Raw genomic sequence first — 6,000 nt, 5'->3', positions numbered from 1 at the left:
CTGGGGCCTGAGAGGCTGGAGAATATTGATAAGCACAACCTTCTGGGCCAGTGGCCATGAGTATTGACTAGAGCTGGCTCCTACAGGTGTCCCTTCCCCCTTGACATGTACTCTGGGACCCAGGGAAGGGCTATGGGGACGGGAAGGGAGAAAAGATAGCCAGCTTAGGGAAGGATAGCCAGGTTTGGTGACCAGGTGAGCCTGGGAAATGGAGACAAGTAAGCACTCCAAGGTGGCTCTCAAGGTTGAGCCAGCAAAATAGTTTCCCGTGTAGACTGTGTGAGCACCTTTTGGATTTCTCTGGACAGTGAAACTGTCAATGACTGTCAGAGGCGATGAAGAACTTCCTAGAATGTCTTCCAGTACCCCTCCTATGAGATAGACCAACACGGCTCTGTGACCTCTGTGACCTCCAGGTCACTGGACCTGTCTGCCCCCACAGATGACTCCCCACCCCCCCATTCCTTTCTCCTCCCCAAGTGCACCCTGAGTGCTCCCTCCACAACCTGCACACCCACTGTCCTCTTTCCTCTACAACCTGTGTCCTCTGCCTTCAAAACCACAGAAGTGAAAGCCAGTAAAGGTCAGAGGAGGGGACTGAAGGTGTTTAAACACCTAGGGGGCAAGGACTGAGCTTTCCCCTTCCTTCCTTGCTCTCAAACTCGTCTATGTATACTGGGAAGACTGGCTGTTGACACATGAAATATTAAGGCCACCTTGTTTATGCTCTTGGCACCTTATGTGGCTGAATGCGCCTTTTCAAAAATCAAGATGTTCTGGGCTTTTTAAATAAGAAAATATCCCCAAACAGAAAGGAGTAGTGAGGGTAACCATATAAAAACAACTTAAACTGAAAAAAAATAGCACACTCCCACCCAGTCCCAAAGAGAACCTTGGTTTCCAGGAGATGTTAACAAAGTGTCAAGCTCCTAGCAGTGGGTGGGACGGGACACTAACCCTCTGTCCAAATAAGCAAACTTCCTCCCTGAACCCAGAATCCTTGTCCCACATGCCTGGTTCCAATTTGCTTCCTGTTTTTGGCCCTCCCAGAAATACATCTTACGGCTCTTTTTACTTGCAGCTCCTCACCTTGAAAAGCACAGATTTGCAAGTGTGAGTAGCTTAGCAGGGAGACTAATCCAGCAGGCATTCAAGACACTCAGGCGCGAAGAAATTCATCTCCTCGGAAAATTTCCATCGCTAGCACTTTTTTAAAAAGTTTCCAAGATAAATGAGTTTTTACTTATAAGACTAAGGGCTCCATTATTTTTCACTTTGCTGCTTCCAAGGAGCCAAGAAAATTGGTCATGCACCTGGCCAGCTGATCCAACCTCAAAAATCTTCTGACCTTAATGAAAAGGGCCCGATTTTTCCTCCCCTTTAATGAATGTTGCTTCTCTTCTTCCCGGCAGCATTCAGCGTGTGGGGCGGACAGGCCCGGTGGCCAGGTCATGCAAATGGGCAGGAACACCTGATTCTCCAGGATTCCTCTTACTGCCTTCAATCCAGGGGTCCCCCGCTCTGGAGGGCTTGGGAAGGGGAGCAGATGACTCAGCACCCATCTCCAGGGGGCCAAACAACAAGTACATTCTGATGTGGATTTGAATGTTTATATAGGTATGTGTGCGTATGTGCGTGTGCGTGTGTTAAAAGGCCAAAATCTTAGAGACTGCTTGAAGGTGTCATAAAAGCTAATTCAGGTGGGAAACTCCCTGGAAAAGAATTCTCCTGCTCTACAGATGCCTCCATCCTGTCTTTCAGAACCTGGGAGAGCATAGCGAGGATTTGGGTTGTGGCCTACAGGCAGAATTTGCAATTTCCCAAAGAATAAATCACAGCCCCCCAGGCTAGAACAGGCAGGTGCTATGAAATCTGTCTGATAGGTCAACTTCAAGGTGATCTGCCTGCCACATCTTCCCTCTGCTCAGCTAATCTCCCAGCACACCTTTGGTGCCTGGTAAAGGTAAATCATTATGACTAAGTGTATGAAGCAGGAGGGTCTTTGCACACCTGTAATTACTACCCGACAAGTCTCTGCACAACCTGGGAGTTTCCCAGAGGTACAGCGGGGCTGTTTCTGGAAATGGGAAGTCAAGGTGGGTCCTCCAGGCAACATCTGGCTGCAGGTACCAGAATTCAAACTTACAGAACTGGATGTATGTTTTGTTACATGGCTGGAAGACTCAGCGTCGAAGTTCCCAGGCTTGTAAGCTGTGATAAACCTGACTGAGATGCTCACCTCTACCTGTAAATATCTCAAAATAAATAATGCATAATTCCCTTAAAGCAGCACTGTCCCACAGTAATATAATGTAAGCCACAGAAGTCATTTTAAATTTTCTGGTACCTATGTTAAAAAAAAAAAAAAAAAAAAAGGAACAAGCCAGGGACACCTGGGTGGCTCAGTAGTTGAACATCTGCCTTTGGCTCAGGCCTTGATCACGGGGTCCTGGGATCGAGTCCCGCATTGGGCTCCATGCAAGGAGCCTGCTTCTCCCTCTACCTGTGTCTCTGCCTCTCTCGTGAATAAGTAAGTAAGTAAATAAATAAATAAATAAATATATTTTTAAAAAAAGGAACAAGACTAATTTGAAATGATGTAACTCTATCGACAAAACATAAAAATATTTAATATAAATATTTAAAAATCATTTGTGAGATATTTTTATCCTTTTTTTATTCCTTTTTTTTTTTGTTTAAATCCAAGGGCATGTTATATTTATGTCACATCTGAATTTGGGCTAGCCACATATCAAGTTCAAATAGCCAGCCACAAGGGACACATGTACTGTGTCACACAATAGTCTCACACGGTGATATTTCTACCTTACAACATTTTGACTTCCTGTGAATGTTTCATATAGAAAAAAGAAATTGTGATCACATGACATTTTATTTGATTTAAAGTCCTAGTGCTCAGGATGCCCAGGTGGCTCTGTGGTTGACTGTCTGCCATGGGCTCAGGTCATGATCCCAGGTCCTGGGATGGAGTCCCACATCCGGCTGCCTGCAGGGAGCCTGCTTCTCCCTCTGCCTGTGTCTCTGCCTCTCTCTGTGAGTCTCTTGTAAATAAATAAACAAAGTCTTTCTAAAAAATAAATATATAAATAAAATCCTAGTGCTCTTAATAAAATAAGAATTGTGAAGCTTCTTTTGACTAGTACCAAGTAGGTCTGAAGCCCAGACTTGGTGAGCACTTTCTTTCAAGTGCTGATAATTGCAGTCAAATCATCATGACTTAAGCTAATCATTGTGTGTCTCTTGCAATAGTGAAATAAATAAAACCAGGTTCCAACTGTGTGATCCCTTAGGGCTGTTCACCCGCGTTTGGTTGAGTACATGTGCTGTCTGCCTGGGACCCTGGGCACGGAGACTGCGCTCAAGGAGGTGAGAGTCTGCAGGGATATAAGACTCTGGGTCTGGATCCTTTTTTTTTTTTTTTTAATTTTTATTTATTTATAATAGTCACACAGAGAGAGAGAGAGAGGCAGAGACATAGGCAGAGGGAGAAGCAGGCTCCATGCACCAGGAGCCCGATATGGGATTCGATCCCGGGTCTCCAGGATCGCGCCCTGGGCCAAAGGCAGGCGCTAAACCGCTGCACCACCCAGGGATCCCTGGGTCTGGATCCTAAAGCGTGACTTAGAAGTTCTGCCAGGAGGAAGGCAGGAAGGAGGAGGACAGGAAGGTAGGAGGAGATACTGAGCCTGGAGCCACCCTGCAGTCAGGAAAGTGCAGGACTAGGAAGCACAGACAGAGCAGTTTGTAGAAGGGACAGTCTAGAGCCTCGCTGTCTCACTGCAACACAGCACAAGCCACACGTGACAATTTATAGTAGTTACCTTAAACACTAAAAAGAAATGGGTATGTGAATTTTAATAACATTTTATCTAACCACTTTATAGAAATTGTTTCCACACGTGTCATATTCTACCTTAAAAAAAAAGAGTTTATTTTTTATTCATGAGAGAGAGAGAGAGAGAGAGAGAGGCAGAGACACAGGCAGAGGAAGAAGCAGGCCCCATGCAGGGAGCCGGATGTGGGACTCGATCCCAGGATCCCGGGATGACGCCCTGAGCTGAAGGCAGACGCTCAACCACTCAGCCCCCAGGTGGCCTCTACCTTCTTTATTAGGTAAGCCCCAATGCTCTGGCCTAATGTAACTTACAGCCCCTCCCGGTTTGGAGCAGCCCTTTGTCGGCGCCCGCGCCACTGGCGGCTGGTGGTACCTTCTGTGGCTGCGCCCCCTGCGCGTGGGTGTGTGTGTAAGGAATACGAGCTTCTGCTGCGAGTTTTGGGTCCACAAGGGAAGTCAGGGCAGCTTCAAAGGAGGGAGCTGGGGCTGAGAGGGAGTTGAAGTCACGCGTGTTTTCCGGGAGGGCGAGCCTGGGCCGGGCGCTGTCACTGGTGCGGCCTGCGAGCAGCGAGCTCCTCTCCCACGTTCCCGGGCGGCTGTGCAAAGAGCGTAGAGGCGAAACCGAGCGCCCAGGAACGTTTGCTACATTTTGCCAAGTGCCTGGACACCGGATCACAAGGGTGACCCAGAAAACAGCCAGTGCACCTGTGGGGGCGGCTTGGCCGGGAGCCGGCCGCCGAGGTCACCCGAGGTCACTGCCAGGCCGCGGAGCGAGCGCCGGGGCTGCCTAATGTGGAAATGCTTGGATGCGTAGCGGCGCGGCGCGGGCGGGGGCCGGGGGCCGGGGGGCGGGGGCCGGGGGGCGGCGGGGCGGGGCCCAGCACAGGCCGCGCAGGGCCGGGAGCGCAGCGCCTGACTAAGCAGACGGGGCTGGGCGCCGGGGGGCGCCGCTGGGAGCCCCTGGGAGCCCCCGGGAGCCCCTGGGAGCTTGCCAAGACCCCGCTACATCTTTCCTAATAAGTCTGGCCCGGCCCGTGTCCTCTCGCTGCAGCTCGGCCTCTCCCTCGCCCTGATTTAAGAAGAGGGGGTGGGGTGCCGAGGAGAGGGAGAGCAGCCAAGCCGGCGAGAACTTGGAGCATGGCCCTCCTTTCCCCTGGCCTCCCCTCTCTGCAGCAGATCGGCTTTGTGAATGAAGGGAGCGTTTTCTCCAAGGTGGCTCTCTAACCCTTGGGCACGCGGGGCACGCTCCAGATGTTAAGCTGGGCTCAGCTGCTTCAGCCCGTGGGGTGGGGGTGGGCCTCCCCACATCCTTCTTCCTCCTCCTCTCCTCCAGTTCCTGCCTACCCCAGCCCGGGAAGGGCGCCACCCACCTAATTTCAGAAGGAGGTCACCCCCACCCCCACCCCCACCCCCACCCCCAGCCAGTGGGTCTGGCTGGCGGATCCTGGGGACCCGAGCTGCGGCGGGGAGGTGCTTCCTAGCGGCTGTCTCAACCCCACACAAGGGAGGGCAGGGTTACAACACGTGTGTGTTTGGGTCAGGAGCACTTTTGAACTATGGCTCCAAGAAGGAACAGCCTGTACAGCCACTCTGGGTCTCCCAGCAACAAGGAATGTGCAATAGATTAGTCCTGGCTTGCAAAACAGTTTTTTTTTTTTTTTTAAAGAGGTGCAGCCTGGTCTCTTTATAGGGTCCTGGAGCAAGGGTGGCTGGATTGAAAGCACCCTGACGGCCTGGACAGCAGAGCACCAGCGTCACTCCCACTCTGGGCCTTGTGACCTTGGCTAACAGCCCTAGTAACACCATCGCAGTCTGGGTTCTGCCAACCTCTAGACCTGGGTTGGTCTGAAGGTCAGCTCCCAGGGGACAAGGGCTCTCCCGCCTTTGGGAGAAGGTTACAAAGAATCATTTTCCTGCCCAAGGGCTTGTAGATGATTAACATGTTTCTGTTAACCAGAGAGTTAATAGTTATTCAAGCGCTCTTTGATAATGAGGGTGGAGGGGAGAAAATGAATGTGTTAGCCATTAATCGAGGGAAATGTCATAAAAGTTAGGATGGAAAACACAAAGTCTGGGAGAAGAATTCACAGGCAACCCTGGTGGGAAGGAGGAGGACAGAGAGCAGAGTGAGGCCATAAAGTTCA

The sequence above is a fragment of the Canis aureus genome, chromosome 4, assembly GCF_053574225.1.
Source record: "Canis aureus isolate CA01 chromosome 4, VMU_Caureus_v.1.0, whole genome shotgun sequence".
Classification (NCBI taxonomy): domain Eukaryota; kingdom Metazoa; phylum Chordata; class Mammalia; order Carnivora; family Canidae; genus Canis; species Canis aureus.
The sequence above is the reverse complement of the archived record's forward strand: the minus strand, read 5'-3'. Positions refer to the sequence as shown.